The sequence below is a fragment of the Cuculus canorus genome, chromosome 4 (genome assembly GCF_017976375.1).
Source record: "Cuculus canorus isolate bCucCan1 chromosome 4, bCucCan1.pri, whole genome shotgun sequence".
Classification (NCBI taxonomy): Eukaryota; Metazoa; Chordata; class Aves; order Cuculiformes; family Cuculidae; genus Cuculus; species Cuculus canorus.
Genome location: NC_071404.1, coordinates 35,000,001 through 35,021,552, shown reverse-complemented (window position 1 = coordinate 35,021,552; position 21,552 = coordinate 35,000,001).

The window sequence follows — 21,552 nt, the reverse complement described above, 5'->3', positions numbered from 1 at the left end:
GGAGTGCCAAGGACGCCCCGCGCGGGGCGGGTGCTGCCTTCACACGCGTCCATGGGGGGAGGCGTCCAATAGGCACAGGGTTTTCCCGCATGTTTTGCCTGCGATTTTCTCATCAGCGCAGCCTGTTCAGAACGGGAGGAATAAAGCAGGAGGCACGGGATGGGGCGGAGAGGGAAGCTGCGGAGGTGCGCAGCGCCGGCAATAAACGAAATAAAACCTCTTGAACACGGAGTCCCACAAGACTCGCCTCCTGCCTTGCTTAACCGGGCAATTTCGGTTCCGCCTGACTCCGCTGATGTCCCCGAGTGTCCCCGCATCCTCCGGGACCCCAGCTCACCCCGACGGGGCCGGAGCCGCCGAGGGGTAAATTAACTTATTCCAGTTGGGTGGGGAGGCTTTGAGGAGATTTGACCCGGGTTGTTTGCCCAGGTCACGGAATGGGCTGACCCGCAATTTGTAAACCAACCCGACCTCTTTATTCGGAGACAGACAAAAAAGATCTTCATTACAATGAGTAAAAAGTAGAATGTCTGTCTTCCATTTAACCTGTAAATACAGGAAAAGCTGCTATTTCAGATTAGTGGGGAAAAAGGTCACCCGGCGGGATGATGTACTGAGTCAGCCGGGGAGCCGGGGGGGGGGGGGGGGGGGGGAAGGCTCATTTCCTCGAGACACCTTTGGGATGGTAAATCCAGCAGGAAACTCTCTTACTTAGTGTCCAGAGAGCAATATGGGATGAGTAAACACATTCAGCAGCAGCAGGAGGGCTGGTGCCTGTTATCAAAACACGTCCTACACTCATTTTCGCCAGCGCTGGGTGTAAAATACGCAGAAAACCCTACATTATTTTATCCTGTGAGCATTAAGATCTTGTGAGCCCCCCTTGGCACTGAAGCATTAAAGATAGAGCGTTTCCCTGGAAATCTAAATTATTAATATATTCAGCATTTTGGTCCCTGTTAACCAAATTAAACAAAACTTCCCCTTGCTAAGTAGATTTTCTCTCTGAGATTAGCAGAGGGCCACCATGATCAGAACTGGGGTCATTTACATATAATTTTGCAAACTCGCAGTGGTCCATGACAGTCTTTGTATCTCCAATGTTGCTATTCTGGATTTTGTTCTTTTTCCCTTTCATTTTCATTTAGCTGTGGAGGATAAACCCTACTTTGGCTTTACAATGACTTCGGGATAAAAGTCTCCCCTCTCTGCTCTTGCAGGGCTCTGAGCTCGCCCTCTGGCCCCGCAGACCCTCGCTTTTGCCCTAAAAAGTATTTTGGCATCCACTAAAAACAGCGGTACTGGAGATGGGAGTCAAGATGCCGTCTCAGCTCTGCATGGATCCTCAGAGGCAGCAGAGCTCTCCGGGGACAGGCACTCTCTGTGTTTTGATGGAAGTCAGTTCATTTGGGTTTTTTAATACATCTGTGCCTGGAAAACAGAGGTTTTTAGCTTTTTTTTTTTTTTTTTTTTTTTTTTTCCTTCCACATTTCTTTTAGCTCTGCTGTGAGCATCTCCCAACAGCTCTGGTGAGAGCAGGTAGGAGCTGGATGTCACCTCTGGTGGGAGCAGGTAGGAATGGGATGTTACCTGTCCTGGGCCAGTTAAAGGCTGCATCTAGTCCCGAGTGAGGTGCCCATCTGGGCTGACGATGATCATCTTCTGACATGGCAGTTGCCATTTACTGGTGTCTGGCAGCAGCCACCAAAGGAATGCAGGGTTTGTTCCTGAAAATAAACTACTCTACCTCCGAAAGCCCCCAAAATACCAGCTTCTCCATTACATGCCTGCTTGGCTGAAAATGCTTATAATTAATTACTTGCTTTATCATTTCCTCTTCCTTCCTTTGGCTACAGTCTTTCTCCTTCTTAGACATTCAAATCTCTCTTGCCTCAATTTACCTCACCTGCCTTCCCCATGCCTTTTATGTTCTCTTTTCTACCTCTTCATCTTCCTGTTGTCCAAACTCCTCTTTATTTCCTCAGACTTTTCAAGTCTTATGTATACGGCAGTTCTGCTTGTTTCAGAAAACAGTTGTACAGAATAGTCACATCACAGTTGTTTCTTCATGCTGAAGGCAAAGAATCATTTTGGGATTGATGGTTTGCACAATGGGAGTTCACCATTCTGCATCTGACACTGAGTTTTCATTTATTTAGAGTTTATGCTGATCTTAGTAATAATGCATTATTGAAAATATCTCCAACTCGCTAAGTTATCATAAAGTTTTATCTGCACTATCATGAAAGTAAAATATCATCAATTAGATGAAAGAGACATAAGTGGCCTGTGCACAACCTCTCTACCTTAAAAATTTAGGTTTTAAACAGGGAACATGTGAAGCCTGGGAGGAAGCATTACTGTGTTGCTCTTAATGTTGAAATAAGTAGAAAAGACTTATAGTTTTTGAGCATACATAACATGGATCAGATCTCTTATTTCTTCTCATAGTTTTGCACCAGTCTGAAGGCACAATTCAAGATCCGTGGGCTTTGCTAGCAGTGCCACACTGTGGAATTTCCAGCCTTGAAAATTGAAACAGAGCCCAAGCCATGGAGCACATTGGAAACAGAGCCCAAGCCATGGAGCACAGTCCCTGAATTTATGCCAATACAATAATTTTGGGGGTAAATTATCAATCAGGTCACCAGCTGATAAGAAAATATTTTTATTTTACCTTGGGTCAGTGGCCCTGCTTACAGCATAGGACCACAAACAATTGTGTCAGCACATCTGTAGGGACTGAGTCATGGGTTAGGAAGGAGCAGCTGAGAGACGGAGGAGGAACAGTACTGATGAAAGCTCTTTATCACGGATCCATTCCAGTGGTGATGCATGTGATAGCTGGCTTCCTAGTGGTATGGATATGATCCCTTTCCCATGGTACCAAAGATCCTGCCAATTTGTAAGTCTTGCTGTCCCATTGCATTGTGGGATGCTACTGCTGCTCTTGTTCCTCTCAGGCTCACAGGTACCCTGTGGTAGCCTGCAAGATTTGACCGGAAGTGCTTAGGAGAGCAGAAGGTCTCAGGTGCCAGGGTACAATGACTACCCTATTCAGATCGCCTTCTTCCTCTGCTATCACGTTCTCAGAGTTAACAGTGTCCAGAAGCCCAGATGGGTGTTTTCCCTGCATAAAGAGACACAAGCATAAGGAGGAATAGACCTTTTGTTTGCCAGTCACTCTTGGGACCTGTCTGTGTATTGGATGCATACTGCTGAAGCAGCTATACGTCTGTCCAGCAATTCCTTTGGTTTTCTGGAAAGAAATCTTCCTGATGACAGTTTCATGTTTGCTGAGTATGAGCAGCAGCATCTGATCTCACAAATTTGCCTCCTGCCTTGGATGACTCCATGGGCCTCTCACCTTATCCCGTTTATTTCTACCAAACTTGCCTACAGACTGTGTAATGGACTTGAGAAGGCTCTTTTAGTAAGAGAACACTAGTCTCTCTCTAAGAGAACATGTAATTGTGGCAAGATGTATAAGAACAGCATTTTAATACCTATATAGGTTAAAGGACTGCTATCTACCCACATATCACACTGCACACAGAGTGGCGTGTTAAAGCAAAGTTCACTTTAAAAGGTGTGAGAGAGCAACACCAAGAACAACCGAATAAAGCATCAAATGCGAGGAGAGAGGCATAGTCTGGGGTATCCAAATTAAAAATATTAAGTTCAGTTGTTTAACATTCATCTTCAAGCTACAGCAACTGAAATGTGCATTATATTTCCTCAGCAATGAGACAGTTAATTAGGCTGAAAAAATTCTTCTGCTAAGAAGAATTCAAATTTTTGCATGCATGCCCTGAAAAGTTTAAAGAAAATTTAATTTTTAATTACTGTAAGAATACAACACCTCAAAATGCAGTCCTAGTCCATGTACAGATTCTGTAATCAAAAAAATGAGTGTCTTTGATTCCTGCAAGTTAACAGGGAATGACAGTGTCTATGACTCAGTTGTTATATTTTTGGCGAACATTATGAAGGTAGTTTTACCCCTGATGGGGGCTTGACCCAGAGCATGTAGAAGGATTTACATCAGCTCACTTTGTGATCCTTTATTTAGAGACTATGTCAGTCTCCTGCTAGCTTTGTGGAAACTCGGCAGCTCCTGAGCTCTGAGCTCATCTCTGACTCTTGTGAATCCCAGCACTAATATTACTCTTTCAGTCCCACGAAGAATGCAGACGTTTAGAGAAGGATGCAGTCCAACTGAAACCCTTCAAGCCAGTATTACAGCAGAAAATGCCTTCACTCTGATTCCACAGCCTGTGCTTCCATCTCCCAGCCCTTAAGTGCCTAGCCTGAGGCTTAGATTTTCTTCTAGAAAATTGGAGTCTTGAAGTCTTTGAGGCTAAAAATTGGGAGTCCCTCTTTGAGAGCACCTACTCATAACCAGTCTGCCCCTATAAAGCCACTTCCGTTGTCTCTGAAGGAAACAGTGTGTCCTGGTTAGTCCTTTGAAAGGAGAGATCAGATGGCAGTGCACTAGGACAGAGTTTGATCTCAGGATATGAAACAGAAGGACACATCTGATATCAAGTTGCAAGCATGAAGCTGAGCTCCAGATAGTAACAGGGTCTGAGAGCTTTCTCCACGCCAGGGAGGAGTGGGGACTATGGATTTCACACCTCCATTCTCCTCCTCTGGGATTATATGTGGCCTGTGTATCACATGCTTTGCATACCATGTGTATACTAATTTATACTACGTACATAGGAAGCCAATACAGACCTTCTTCCATAGTACAGCTGGATTTTGTTCACTTTTTCTCAGTATTTCCTGGTCTTGATTGTTCTTTGCTTAAATGTGGCTTTGTTCCTTTTATCTTCATAACTCCCCATGCATGCTACATTAGTGCCATTCCAGGGGATGAATCCACCCACCTAAAGTTTAACCTTTAAAGTCTTTTATTACTATGATATAATGCTGGTCTTTTTTTCTTTTTCCCAAAACTAAAATGTCCTTTAATTTACCTTGGGCAATCTCATGGTTTGATGCAGACAGATAATTGATCCACTTCTAGAATGTTACTCAGTACAACAGGTGTTGCCTCTGCAGCTGGTTTTCTGCCAAAGCTGGTAGGACAGAAATAATTTACCCTTGCTATCAAATTGACTGTTGGGTTTTCAGGATCTGGAGAGGGACCAATTACAACAAAACCTATAGACCAACATAGGTTCAATCTAAAAACGGGAAAAGTGCAACAGGGAGACAATATAAATATTATGTATAACACAACTTCATATTGCAATGTTCTAAGGGAATCAACAAAACCTGTGTCTTGCATATTCCACTGTAAACCCCCGTTTTATCTCAGGATGTAATAATTTTTCTATGTCAGAAACTTTTTTTCATACAGTACTTTCTCCTGTCTTAAAGAAATGAGAAAAAAGCATATCTTGGAGTTTTATTACTGAAAATATTGTAAACTTTCTCTGATATCTAGAGAAAGAGAGAAAGTAATTGGAAAAAGAACAAGAGCAAGAGTACATCCTTTGCTGCATAATGACAAAATCTGATAGCAAAGATCTATGAAAAACACTAAAACGATCATTAAAGATACCACTGTTTATAGCAAATCACTGTCTGCAGGAAAGCCGGCATGTCAAAGCAAACAAGAGACTCCTACAAGCTTGTTACCCATGGGTAGATATTGTGGACCAAATCCTTAGCTAGTGCAGGTGGGCAAAACTTCCTGGAGATCCCTGAAGCTATAGCTGCTTCCATGAGGAGGAGACACAATGGAGTTGTACTAGCAGAAAGCTTACCAAACAGGTAAGTGAGACATATTTCAGTGGCTTCACATGTTTGTTTTATTAACTCAGCTATGCAGCTGCATGTTTATAAAGACATATGATCTTCTGCCAAAACCAATCTGTAATGTATTTGCCTTTTCAGTTAGGTCAAATTTAGAGACAGAATGATAAGCTTCATCCTCTTCTAGCTAGAAGTTACTAGTATTTTGAGACTGGAGTTCTGGAAACTGAGTGATATCCCCTGCTGGCAGCATCCAGCTTCATGCAGGCCCTTCAAAGAGTCTACCAGGCACTGTAGCTGCAAACAGGGAAAAGATCAAGGTGATAAGATATTTCAGGAAAATGCCAATGAGTTGGTAGGCCAGAAAACCCCTTTAAGCATCTCATCACAACTGCCAGGGTGTAAGGTTGGGACATAGTGTGCTTTAGAGCATGCAGATCTATAAATGCACAGGCAGGATGCTGTCAAATTTCATTCCTTACCAATCGAAAATGCAAGGATGGGGTGGGACCAATGGGATTTTTTTATTCATGTACTTGGGAAAACTATTTCATCATAAAGCACCATCATAACCATCTTTTCAGTGGTCTGATAATAGAGGGACATACTGAAATTTACGAGCATCTGACTTAAAACTGTTAGATATCTCAAATGTAGCTGTCTAAGATTGAAACAATCCCCCCTTTGAATCAGGAAATAATGCAGGATCAGTAGGTCAGATTTAGATATACAAGTAGGGGAAAAATCAGGGCAGCTGAATCCTACCCTCATTGCTGTCTGGCAACTAGGCTAATTTAACTGCTCAGATATAACACATTTAATTAAAAGAATTTCAGCCTCCAGTGATTCAGCCAAATAAAAATTTCTTCTAGCTCATCTGCAAGACCTGTAGCTCATTTAAAAAAGAAGAATAACCCATTTTTTGTGTGCCTGTCAGACAAGATCAGCCACTGAACTGAAACAGCTGATGAGTGTTTAAGGACTCCAGTAGCTGGTTATTCCAGCTAACAGATATTTTTATTTTTAATGTACTAGTTGCATGCACTGCTGGAACAGGTGGAAAGAATTTTGGGTAGGGACAAATGGATCTTTATTATTTCCCTCCAGCATGCACTGTTTCAGAAAAAAACCCATGAGCCATCCACTGAAAGTCAGTGTCCTTTCTCCATGGTTTGGTTGTCAAAATGTCAAGTTCAGAAGCCGGAGCCTTTCCATGGCACTCGTTTGGCTCTGAGGTGCCTATATAATAGCAGCCATATTATTCCCCTGCCACCTTTGTCAACATGAAGCAAACAACTTCAGGAACTCTATGTGTGAAATGCATACATATAAAATCAGAAAATCGATGTTCTTAAGTACACACATACTAGCGGAAAATTTTGCCATTGATTTAAACGGAAATTATTTCTCCTCTCTTTCTCTCGTCTCTCTCATCTCTATTATAGTCACTAAAATTTACCAGCTCTGGCTGAACAGAATAATGCTGCATTCTCATGAACACACTTAGGAACTGGCATTTCATTGCAAAACAACATTTAACACTTTGTTTTAGAAAAAGTTGGGTTTTTTCCTTTCTTTTATGCTTCATCACCAGCCAGTTTTGCTGCTAACATGTCTGCTTCATGCATTTTAAAGAGAAAGCTTACCTTTAGCCAGCTGCTACTTAGGCACTAAATCCCCTGCTAATCTAATTTTGTTACATTTTTTGAACAGATCACTATGTTAGAACACAGTTTAGTGACCATCATTTCTTCTCCCATTAAAATAAATCACGTTTGCCCACACCCTGACCACGAGGATGTCAGAATCACAGCTGAGCTTTTTCATAACCATGTGTTATCTGTCCCTTTTTGGTGTGGACAATGCTTAGCATTGGGAAAACATGAAGAGCTCGAGGAGCAGCCAAATGTCTCACAAACTCCTGAAAACCCAAAGTGTCATCCTGATTTATAATGAAAGTTTCTCAGGCTTGTAGAGTTCACGTGCTATTCAGACCAGATATCAAAACTTCCCTCAATACACCAAAAGATAAAATGTAATGGCACTGAAAGAAGCATTGACAATAGATAACTACTATTTTGAAAAAAAAAAAGAAAAGGAAGTTATTCTAATTATTATCCAAATAACAGTGTACTTAAGTAGCAAACTCCCAAGTCATTTGAGGTCTTCAGAAATTTTTCTAAGGATCATAGTTTTATGCCAAGAGACATCAGACTGGTAAAATGATGCTTGCTCAGATAGAAAATACTTTGAATATGCATTAATGAGTGGATCTCTGGAGACATCAACACCCACCATGGTCCTACCTTATTTTCACTATGATATACAAGGTTGTACATCTTACTAGTTTAACAGAAGATACACGCTCTCCTGACTGAGATACTAGGAGTTTATTTCATCTACATCTTCAAACTCCTTTTCTGTTTCTGGGCAGTGTTTATCCAGTAAGCTTTTAATACCCTCGCATAGCTTGAGACAGGGAAGGAAGCTGATGCACAAAGTTACAAACAAGATTCTGCCCATTACCATGCTGATACAATTTATCCTTGCAATTGGTCTCCTACCATGTTCAGCTGCCTCTACAGATTTGATATATCACAATATCACAATTTCTCCGTGGTCCCAATGATATGCTCCAGGATCCACTGGAGTCCTGAAGTTTTCTAGGAGATGAGATTACCCAGGATACAAAGACTGGAATGAATTTTGACAGCTACTCAGTAGGTAGATGAGATACCGGGAGCAGGACCCTACTGACAGAGGAACGCAAGACAAGATTAAACTCCACATTACTGCCAGGTTGCAGTATGAAATTTCCCTCTTGTTTCTCATTTCTTCTTGGTTTTGCTGTTCATCAGACCATAAGGTAACTTTTATTTTGTGCTATGGAGTAGCTCACAGCTTCCACATTCTTTTACACTATATCCAACTAACCGCTGCTCAGAATGTATGCAGTTAACAGTGCCGACCCTGCAAGGATTTGCACGTGAGCTCAGCCTTATGCGCTTGGCTTGCTTTACTTTACTGACGGCTGCTTCACTCAGATTTCACAGGAACTAGATTGAGAGAAAGTGTTGGTATCACAGGGATTTTGGAGGAAATGTCAAGTTAAGAATGAAATAGTGGTTATGATGGTGCATTCTTCCAATCTAACAAGAACAATACCCCTGAAAAGGCCAAGACCAAGATTAGTGGCTACAAAACCGTCACCTGTATGCTTTCAAGTAGCACCTCAGATGCAGCCCTGAGCTCTCCTACCAAAATTTAACCCAGAGGGATCATAGCCAGTTCTACCCCAGTGGAAGACAAGCTGCTCTTCAGGACAAAGAGAAGGAGAAACCTGTTTTTCTATGCCTGCCCAGCATATCTTCCACCAATGCTTTTTGGAGCTGCTTATTCTCCTTCGGTTTCTGTGCATCTTTCTTCTCTTTACACTCAGATCCCAGCCTGAATGGAGATCTCAAGAGACTAGGCTGCCCTTTTCCTAAAGAGAAAACATAATCTTTTTTTTTTGTCATATGGTGTCTCTTCTTAACTAATATATCAGAGCCTGGGTAAGTAAGAAACATTCCTCACCTGCCAGCAGAATTTCAGGCTGTTTTTCTTCTTAAAAGGTAACCACAGGTATGGCATTGCTGGGCAGCACAGTTTAAGTCTGGCAGATCAGATGCTGTCCTGGTTTATAACTTCTGTCAACCCAAGTGAATGCAGGAGCTGATAACTTCACACATACGTTCTGAAGGGCAGGATGCCCAGATATAAGGCATTTGAGGATGCATTTTTAGGGAGTCTCTATAGCCCACCTGGCATGGTTCAGAAAGGTGTATTTACCTTGCTACCTGGAAAAGAATAAGCAGGCCAGGGCGCAGTGCAACCCAGTCACGGCAGGATCTCAGGGCTTGCAAATCGCTCTGATGGCAATAATGGTGGTGTGACTGAGACACAAACTTTGATTTCATATTTTAATCACAAAGTGCAAAACATGGAGCCTATGAGCAGCTGGCAGTCTTGCCAGCCTTTCCACCCACACTCCACGGCTTCAAAGTGCAGCAGCACACTGAACTATCTTCTGTTCACCATGAAGCAGAATGTAAAGCAGCTTTTAAAAAGATGAAGCATCTCCAGGTGGTTAAGGGCACAGAGCTACAGCGAATGTCTGCGGTGGGCACAATCATAGGCCGGCAGGGTTAAAAGGGAGGCTGTCCAAATTCATCTAAGACCTGCAAATCTTGAAACACGTAAACCCAACATGCGTCAGATAAAGAAGCCAGAAATAAAGGTGCCCCCTAATGAGTTTTTTTTGCGCTTGGGTGAGCGAAAGGGCTGCTTCAGGAGGCTAATAACTGAAAACCTTCCAGGCTTTTGTCCGGAGAAATGGCAGGCACTTTCCATCCCTTTGAAAAAAAGAAGGCCTTTCGGAGTCTTCACGAGAGATGTGGATTTTAAGGGCGACCTTAGGTCATACAGAACTAATCAAGCGAAAACAATAAGAAAATTAGACTGACAGTCAGCAAGTATCTGAGGACTTTATCAAAAAGAATTAGGAATGGACAAATTCACTGGGAGCAAAGGATCAGATCTGCAAGGTGGCATTGTGTGGTGGGATTAAATTATTTATTCATTGTTAATTTATTTATTTATGTATGTGCAAATGACCTAGCTGCTGCAGGTGCTGAGGAGTTTCTGAAAAGGCCCAGTTTTAGAGCCAAGGCTAGAATATTGGTCCATTTAACTCATTCTTTTCCTTAAGGCGATCAAACAGTGACTTTTATCTAGGAGATAGAGGAGGAAAACCATATGTGTACTGGGAATGATGCGGGGTCTGAGCAGCACTAAGTACCCAAGTATTCCAGTCTCATTCAAGAATGCTGTGCAGTTTAATGTCCAGCAAATTAGCAAATGAATGCTTATGTCAATATGTGAAAAATCCCTAGTTGGTTTAAACAGATAAAAAGCCTCTTGGGAAATGGCAGAAAATGCAGGCTTTCTCTCTCTTTCTTTTTTAAAGAAAGAAAGAAAAACAGGACTTATTAAATTTTCCCCACACTTACAAAAATTTGCAGAAAACAACAGTTTGTGTGGAAGCTGGATCTTATATATGCATGAAATATTTCCAATGCTGCTATTGCAAAAATACAAGAAGTTTTTGACAGGCACTTTTTGAATCACATACTTCCTATTCAGAAGAAAACAGCAAAATCTGAGACAGCTAGAGAGACTGTGAGATGCCATCCTCCTACTCCTTTCTTAAAGGTACAGGAGGTCAAAAGCCCTGGAGAGGATCCTTCTTTACATTTTGCCCCAATTTATAAAATCAATCTTGAAGATGAAATCCACAAACACCTCTTGTTTGTCCTCCTGCAAATTTAACAATTGATAGGAAAGGGTAAAAATTGTCATCTAATGTTTCCCTTGACCCAGCAGAGCAAAGCCACAGTGGGGACTCTGTGTACAACATGACCCTGGGGTAAAAAGGAACACGAGATCTCAGCATGGGGGTTGGAGGCAAGAAGTCACACATATCAAAAATGACAGCGTCATGTCAGTTAATGCCATGTGATAAGGGAGTCCTGCTGGGGTTTATGTCTTTCTGCAGAGGTGCACTTGAAGGTTGGCTAGTAAAGAAGATTTTTCACTAAATCCAGAAAGGGGTTGTAGACATTTGAGCAGGACAGATTATAATGAATTCTCTTTCTTCAGGACAAGCATCAGTAGCTATGCTGGGGATAGTAAAACTGCGCTATGAGACAAATGGAAACCTACACGTTTTGAAACAAGACAGGTTTATGTAGAATGCCATCTTACAAACCTCTGCTTCATCCATGGCATTTCCCATACGGCCATTTGTAGACCCTCTTCTCAAAATCAGACATCTTTATGTCATATTGGAGTAAGGGCTACCAAAGAGAAAAAGCGAAGGTATCTTAAAGAACAAATGTCTTCAATAATACTAAATTTGAAATATTACCTCAAATTAAAAGTTCAATGAAAGAATTTCCCAGGCCATGCAGAAAAACACAGGCCATGTAGAAAGTCTGCTTCCTCCCTGGAGCAAAAAAGTCCTTCTTTCTTCCTGGTACATTAATGTGCGAGGATGAATTCAACCAATACAAATGTCAGTATTTCACTAAGAAGTTGCCACTTACCTTCACACAGAGACCATGGAGCCTGTTCAGCTATGGTCTTATTCCATGGGTTGTCAGGGTGCCTTTGAGAATGGTAGGAGCAAAAAACAGAGCTATGTAGCAATGAGATCTCTGTTGTCTCAGAAGTAATCAGCACAGGCCAGATCTCTTCTTGCTCGTAGTTTCAAATGGATGGAGTCCTAGCTTCAAGAGAAACACTCATCAGTATGCAAGACCATGCTCTAGTACTACCACTGAATTTCATGTCCTCAAGACTATACAATTCACTTTCTATGTTGACTTTTATTTCAATTATATTTACAATGTTTCTTACTTTTCTCATACGCAAATTTCACCCCTACCTGTCTACTTTTGGTGTCAAAGGCATTAGATAAAATATTATTATTTCCAGTGGTATTACTAATATTGAAAGTAGAATACTTTCAGTATCTCACGTACCTCCCCACCTATTCATGTTAAGATTTCTCTACTAATTCCCATTTTCTCCAGCTTCAGTGTTCATTTCCCAAATTGTGCAGAATTAAGACTCCTTTTTTATTTTTTCTTTTACTGCTAATTAAGATGTTATGCTTAATGTCCCAGCTACGCTTTACACAGAAGAGTCAAAGGGGCTGTGAGTCCTTCTTCTGTTGGGGAAGCCGTCTGGCCACCTACATAAGTGAAAATAGGTGCCTCAAGGTGGAATGGAAATATGGACTTGAGTTCTGCAGGCAGGGCTCAGCGCAGGACCAGAGGGAGGAAAAGGTAAAATTTGGTAGCTTAAACTGTCCTAGCACTCACCAGTACACTTCGCCAAGGAATGCCCAGAAGACCCTCCTCTTTGCTTTATGCAGGTACAGTTGCCCTTTGAATGTGCAGCAGCCATCCATTAATGTTTGATGACATCAGAAATGAAATACAGGCAGACTAGAAGAGGGAGACCTTGCTAAACCTGGAGTTCTGCCCAGTCGCATGGGCAAGTATTCCCAACAGAATATTTTTCCAGGCATTTCAAGAATCTGATCCCATCAGCTAAGTTAGCCTTTATTACCATTACCTATGAAGTCCTATTTGATGTGGTTGCAAACTACAGAATATAAAATTACCAGAGGTTTCCATAGCCTTTCACAGGGAGTACAAAGCTGAGCTAAAAGCAGAGATTTCATATCGCTTACCGTAATTAAACACCAATTTCTCTAACATTTTGGGTTTGTTTCAGTGTCCTGTTTTTAAAATAACCCTTTCACTTCACAAACTGTGTGGACAAGTATATGTGATGCTAAACTCAGAGTTAGAAAAGCTATGCTGCAGTGCCATCTTTGCCATGGCAATTAAGGATGAGCTCAGGCACAGTTGCTGTCTGACTTCCTGTAAATGAATCAGATATCATATTGCTTTTGTATTTATGATGTATCACAGCTTATTATTATTAATTTCCTTTGGTTTTTTGTTTTTTTTTTAATTCTAGTACAGTTATCAATTTAAGATTTCTGTCCACAGAGACATTCTGCCTAGAGCAGCATCCCCTAGTTTAGGCAGCCAAACTTTTGAAATCTATTGAATTTTTACAGCACAGAAAGCAAAGGATAGCAACAGAGACTTTTTTTCAGCTGGGTATCACACTAGGCTTCAAGGAAGAAGTGGCAGTGGAAGTCATACATCAGGATACTTCTTTTTAAGTAAAGTTAATTAAACATCCAAAAGTGTTGGAAATATATCAGAAAAGAAAAATTGGGGAAAGAACATAGAACTTCAGCAATCAGGAAGTAGCATGAGGAAACCAGACTCTTTTCTCAGTCAGAGGGAGGCGGTTCAAGTAGGCTCCAGGGGAGTCCTGTCACTGAGCTCAAGATGCAGCAGCTATAGCCTAGTGGTTACAGATTTCTGGGAAGTTTGCATTTTCCAAATATCAGCCTTTGCTATGCAAACAGATGGAAAGTCACTGTGAAATTATGGTGCTATTTCTCTATACAGCTAAGCCCATGTATGTTTACATCTCTCGAAAGGAGAAAAAAATAGCAGTGATTAAAAGGTGGACTAAGTGATAAGTTAGACAAAACACAAAGTTATGATATGGTAAGTGTCAAATGAAAACTTTGTCTTTTTGAGAAAAGATTTTTCAAAACATATTCAGAGATTTTACTGAAGCTCAAAGATTTCTTCTTCAGAAGCACACAAAGTCTATTTAAACAGATGATAATTATTGTTATAATAGTTTTCAGCAGAAAGGCTAAAAGTAAAGGTGGACAAAAAGCAGAAGACCATAAAAAGAGATGTGCAAAAGTAGGAGATTATTAAGAAAGATATTATTAAAAATGCCTCTCAAAGCTGAACAGATAGTTTGCAGTTATAAATAAATACAGCAGTAAATGACACAAAGAACCCTCCTTCAGTCAGAGGAAGATTGGCTTGGCTGATCAGACGATCAAGACAAACACCAAGGTGGCAAGTGCAATGCAAATCTGCCCTTTGGCATCTGGTTCGTGATGATGGTTGCTACTACGCAAGTGTTTTCAAGTATATTCTGTATTTTCTCTACTTGAAACATGCAAGTACTACTTACTGAAGCACTGAGTTAGTTACCAGCTTCAAATGTCAGAGGGTCTGAGAAGCCAGAGCATTCTGAACTAGCAATGTATCCCATTCCCTGAAAAACTGCTTTGAAATAAAATATTTCAGGACTTTAAAAAAGATATTATAGCATTCTACAATTTTTATATTGTGGAAAGAAGGATGAATCTTTACTATTCTTGCTGTGTGGCTGGTCATGACTTCTGTGTGCTCTTTTATGCAGTTTATATTCTTTTGAGCACTGTCTGAGATAATACATAAAACACATATAGCAGGAAGAAGTTCAGACACACAGCAGCTTGGCCCTATTTAGGTGTTTTCAGGAAATTAAACTGGGAATTAGAAAGCTGTTTGGCTAGTACACACGCATATTGCAGCCTTCCTCTCAATTTCCTAGTGGTCCCACATAATTTGGGTTCGTTTACTTTAACAGGAAGACATAGAGGAAAAGAAGTCACAGAAACAGGACTTATTTTGCTGGATACCACCAGAACAGAATGCCTTAAAAAGTCTATACAAGTAATATTTTTCTATAGAGAGTCTGTTCCTTCCAGAGACAATATACATATGTTTCTCACACTTCTATCTGGCATAAGCATGTGAAAATACAATTTATATACAATCAAATATGTTAATTAGAAAAAGAATTGACATTTTCACATTTCATGTTGCCAGGGGAAAAAAAATCCAACAAAATGTATAGATTGATTTTTCAAAATCTTATGATGGGCAGCTAAGCGAAGGGAAACAGCTTCACAAGGTCTTACTAACTGCTGAGATGCTGTTGTGGTAAATATTCAAAAGTTAATTTAAAGTCAAGTGTAAATACATAGGTGTTTTGCCCAATTCAGAAAGTTGGACTACATGATTTAGGAATTTTGCCTAGAACTATCATTATCTTTGACTCTTTCTTCATGAGATATTCCTCCTAGAAAAATAGAAAAAAGGGGGGGGGGAAGCAGGTATGACATCACACATGCCTGGGATGGAGAACATGTCTCTCTCCTTTATGGAAATACAGGAAGTCACAGTGGTAATTCAAAGCTGCATTAGAAAACCAGCATGAAATTATGAAATAGAAGTGAAAGAAATATTTTATAGACCTCAACTGCTCTTGGTCTATTGGCAATTCATGTGCAAGTGTCTGAAAACCAGGACTAGAACCTAACCAGTTTATTCCTGTGTTCAAGGTACATGAAATGAATGGCTGCTCATGAAAATTACATTTATTTTTAAATATCTTTAAAGATTTTTAAAAGATCCTAGTTGTACTAACCTAATTGCTACCATGCACAGAGAAACTGAAGCAATTCCTAAATACCTGATTCTAATCTGAATCTGAAACCATTCAAAGGTAGTGATGGCATTATGTTTAGGATGTACACTACATACTGTGGGCCTACAGTGGTTCTAGTGGTCATGCATGAACTTCTGAGGCCACTGACATCAGTAGAGTCAGGCACTCAAGCACAATTGCCTGTGCTGTAGGTACCAGGTCACCAACGGCAATGAGATCAATCGTAAGAAGGCTGATATATCAGTAAGAGGGAGATGGCAGGCTTATCTTCACATAGACCATCACTGCAAAGATTCCTTGGTCTGTAATTGCTTTAGCCCTTCAGGCTGATTTAGTTAGATTTATATGAAAATTAGATGAAGTAAATTATGAAGAATTATGAAAAAGGCCAATACCAACATCCCATTTACAACATGACTACCTCAAACCTTTGGGCAGACTCAAATCATAGTGATGCAAGTAGCAGCATTTTCAGTACCAATAGAATCACAGAATGGTCTGGGTTGGGTTTTGCCTGGACTAAAACTAGATCAGAACATGCCGAGATGTCCACAAATCAGATCCACCTGGGACACAGCACCTCACATGCCTCTGCACTTCACTGCCAGAAAAAAGGGCAAGGATTGGTGAAGATACACTGGAAAATGGGAAGACTTATTGTGCTTCTGTTTCTGTAACAAACTTGCTTGGCATGCACTGCTGACCGTTCCCTGTGCATCCACATGCTGTTGGCTGATGGCTCAAGAATGCAAGCAGGCCAGGGCAGGACATCAGCACCAGTGGCTGTGCCAGATGGCTCTAGCACAGGCTGTAGGTTAATAATTGTGCTATAGGCTGAAATTAATTACTTTTGTACACTTACTTCCAGCTTGCTATGTACACTTACTTCCAGCTTCAGGCTCACGTCACCTGAGCATGTCACATACCTGAGGACAGAGGCTGGACCCTTCTGTTTGCCCTTTGATCTTCCATCAAGATTTGACTTAAACAAGTTTGGGTTTAAAATATCTTGCAGCAGCCTTAAGTCTGCCTTAAAGTTTCATCAGCTGGAAGAGCTCACTCTAATCCTTTTTTGACCCCCAGCCTTGCCAGGTCACTCTCCAGAACAAGGCTTACAGAGTCCAGTTCCCCTTGGCTGCTGCCAGCTGCCTCCTCCTCCCTCTCTACTCTGGAGGGTACAGTGAATGGATGCACAACATGAGCACTTTGCCCTCCAAAGGTTTCTCTGCAGAGAAGAGATATCCAGATGCAAACTAGGGTGGCTTTCCAGGTATTTAGTAATTCAAGATCTACCCCAATAGATGGACAGAACAGCTAAGGTGGGGAAAGAATTTTCACTTGAATAAAGAGCAGAAAACTTGAGGTTAAATGTGGGTGTGCTGAGAGGGCAGCAAAACGGACTCTTGCATAAGGTCATCCTCAGACATGAGCTAGCTGAAATCTGAGTGCTGGAAAAGTCAACGTCAGAAAATCTGGCAGGGGAAAGCGTTGCTGCCTCAAGTGCCGGGCTTCTACTGGAGCTCCCGTACTTAACGCTGCCTGAGCAGGATAGAGTTTCGTCTGCTGTTTAGAGCACTCATAGCCATCTCACAGAAAACACATCCCACTGTAGCTGATGGCATCTCAAAGCTTTGCCAGCACTTCTCCAGCAACCCAGCTAGCCAAAAAAAAAAAAAAAAAATCAACCAAACAAAAGTATTGGAGTATTGTGTCCAGTTCTGGAATCCTCAGCATAAGAAGGAGATGGAACTGTTGGAATGAGTCCAGAGGAGGGCCACAAAGATGATCACAGGGCTGGAGTATCTCCTGTATGAGGACAGGCTGAGAGAGTTGAGGTTGTTAAGCCTGGAGAAGAGAAGGCTTTGAGGAGATCTTATAAAGACCTTCCAGTACCTGAAGGGGCTACAAGAGAGCTGGGGAGGGACTATTTACAAAGGCTTGTAGTGACAGGACTAGGAAGGATCGGTATAAACTGGAGAGGGGTAGATTTAGACTAGACATGAGGAGGAATTTCTTCACAATGAGAGTGGTGAGGCACTGGCACAGGTTGCCCAGGGAAGCTGTGGCTGCCCCATCCCTGGAGGTGTTCAAGGCCAGGTTGGATGGGGCCTTGGGCAGCCTGGTCTGGTGGGACGTGTCCCTGCCCATGGCAAGGAGAGGTGGAACTAATGATCTTTAAGATTCTTTCCAACCTAAACTACTCTATGATTCTGTGATGGTTCTATGAAATTTCACTACAAAACATACTTAAAATGAAACGTGCCTCCTCAGAGGTGGAATATGACAAGCACATAGCAGCACTCTGGATCTTTAAGGTCCCTTCCAACCCAAACTATTCTATGATTACATGAAAAAAAAAAAACACAAAACCAATCCTCGACTTTTCCACCCCAAAGCGTGCGGGGAAAAAGCTCGGATGTGCCCTTCTGAATTCACAAAGAAGAGTTTTCCACGAGGAGCAAAACAACTCCCTTCCCCCGCGGCGCGGGGCGGCTGCGCCCCCTGCAGTCCCGCGGCCGCCGAGCCTGTGGAGGCGGCTGGTGCCTCACACCGCGGCCGCGGCCGCGGTGTCGGCTGCGACACAAGAGCGAAGCAAGGAGGGAATATTTCCGTCTGAAACGCTGATGCCTCTATTCCTGCAAAACTGACAGAGTCAGAGGTGGCTTTGTCACAGAACCGTAGAATCATCAGGTTGGAAAAGACCTCTTGGATCATCGAGTCCAACCATTCCCATCTGCCACTAAACCATGTCCCTGAGCACCTCGTCTACCCGTCTGTTAAATACCTGCAGGGATGGTGACTGCACCCCCTCCCCGGGCAGCCTCTGCCGGTGCCCCATGACCCCTTCTGTGAAAGATTTTATTCTGATATCCAGCCTGAACCTCCCCTGGTGGAGCTTCAGGCCATTCCCCTGAATTGTCCTGTCCCCTGTCACTTGGGAGAAGAGGCCAGCCCCCTCCTCTCTACAACCTCCTTTCAGGTAGTTGTAGAGAGTAATAAGGTCTCCCCTCAGCCTCCTCTTCTCCAGGCTAAACAACCCCAGTGCCTTCAGCCGCTCCTCATAAGACTTGTTCTCCAGCCCCCTCACCAGCTTCATTGCTCTTCTCTGGACACACTCCCGACCCTCAACCTCCTTCTTGTAGTGTGAACTGAACACAAGATTCGAGATGCCAGTGCATCTATAAAAAAACAGCGCTTTTTGCTCCCAACTGCCCCCCCCCCAGTAATTAATATGACTGCATAATACACCCTTCCCCTGTCAAAAATAAATCCAAAAGAAATATTGCAAAACCTAATTTTGATCTAAAATTTTTGAGGGAATAAGAAAGGAGATGAACCATGGATTTGAAATTTATTTGCTCGAGAAAGCTCTGCTGAAAGGCATCCTTCGCTTTTCTGTCAGGCCCTGTTTTCCCACCTCATTTTACAGCTGCTGTGACTGAGGTCAAGTGATATGTCACTCTGTCAGATCACACAGCGAGTCAGTGGCTCTTCCCGGATTAGAACGATTCCACACAGCCCTCTGAAAAGATTTGTAACAAATGTCAGCGCTGACCGTCCACTGTTTAAAGCATATGTTTAAAGCTCTTAGACATGTCAGTCAAAAGGTATTGTAAATATAGTGACAAAGCCAGTAAATGCATCACTGTGGAGTTTTAATAATGGCAAACCAGAATCTAGCAGGGATTAAAAAACCTTAAAACTGGTCACCTTCAACAGGGAATATGCACTCTGTTTTGGAGCCATTCCAGTGCCAGGACAGGATTTGGTCGTGTGTCCCCCGCCACACACAGTAGCAGCCAAAATGGTCAAGACGATGGTGGCTCAGGACAGGCTGGTAAGGTCACAGGACTGGATGACACAAAATAGCTTGACTACAACTTTCCTTTTCTTGCTTGTTCGCAGCCCCAGCCATTGCTTTCATTATCTTTTTCTTTTAATAAAAAAGGAAGCATGCTTAAAATGGTCATCCTATTACACACAATGCAGGCTAAAATGTCTGATGCTGTGGTCATGCCTTAATTCTTTACTAATGTCATCAAAATACAAGAAACTTCATTGCAGAAATCTTACTTGTGTATAGAGAGATTAAACACGAGTTTAAAGTGAAATCACAACCTAATACACAACAGCAGTCCTTTATAATCTCACCACTTTAGCAAGAAAGAAATATCTGAGCTATTTAGAAAAAGACTATTACAAGGCTCATAGTTCAATTGGAAACTTATTTGAGGTTTAGAAGCAACACAGAAGTTCAGAATGCTGTAGGAGTGTGACTAACGTGATAGCCAGAACCTAAAAAAGAAGCAAAGATAAAGCTGGGAAGACTAAAGTGAACTCCTTTCAAAATCTCAAAACAACATCACCAGAAGCAAATAACATGAAATCTTTATTGTTTCATGTGAAACCTTGCCACATTGGCATTCTCTTTGTGCTTTCCAAGAATCCCCTGGTCTCTCTGATCTTCTCTCAGAAATTCACAGTCACATTTTGCCTCCTGTCCCACTGTCTATGCCTGAAATGGTCTATAAAAACATGGTTGTGAAGGGACTTGGGAACATACTGTTTACTTCAAGATAGGGAAGGAGGAGGGCAAAAGAAAAAGTCTTTAGACAGAACTTTTTCATAAATATTTACTGAAAACACCAATAGTTGCCAAATCTTGCAGAGAAACACACCTTGCAGAGATACGCACCTTAATTTGAAAACCCAAATTAATGTTTATTTCTTTGTTTTAATGTGACCAATATATCTAAAAAAGGCAGTGCGCATTTTAGGCTTAGGGATGTGGCTATGCTATCTGCTAGTAAGCTAATGGACTGCAATACACATGGTCCTCTCATAAGGGACCGGTGCTGACGTCCTCTTTTTTAGCCCACAAGATCATTGAGTGAGATGAGCAAGAGGAGGTAATGAATGATCTCTCTGTGTAAACAATTGGATTTGGCAATGGATCCTGGCTGTAAGATGAGCTGCCTTTCACTGAAGTTTGCTCCTCTCCAATCTTACTAATAAAAAGCTGCAAAAGCTGTGCCATTGCCATTTCCTGATGCTACTCGATCAACAGACTCCTTTGAGGCAAAACCAAGTCCCATAGTGCCCTCAGATTTTGCCATCCTTTCTTGCTTTGCATGATGCATTTCTTCATAAATGGTCCATAACAACATCAAAACTGGCAGAATTAGACCCAAGATACCATGGCTATAAACATCCCATCAAAGAGCATACAACCTGCAAGTACCAAAGCAATGGTGAACATGACTAGCGCACTTGTGGTTTGTTCTAAGCAATTGAAAATGTGAATAAATATCTCTTTCTCTTCCCATAGTCAGTTCATAAATCAGGGTATATGTGTTATGTGCCTTGAAAATCCCCAGAGGCTGCAAAATATATGTTGTATTGACTGATAAGCTTGGAGTTTGGCTGGATTCAGGACACTTCCTGCTACTTGAAACCTTTTGGTGCCTCAGGATGGTGTCTGCATTAGCTGAAGACCATGTCTTTTGTAGAGTTGTTTGGTTGCAAAAGTCATTACTGGGTAAGACATTTAATACAGTTCATGTGCTTCATACAAAGGAAGTACTGCACAGAAATAAAAAACTAGCACAAAGCTAAGTGATTACAAATAGCATCTGATATATTTTACAGAATAATTCCCCTTCATACACACACTTAGAAGTCATTACTACCTATAGAAATGATCTTTCACTTTTGCAAGTATGGCTGGTAGTCCAGAGAACTTCTCAAATGAAAGACACACTGGATAAGCTGTCAGCTTCAAAAAACTACATT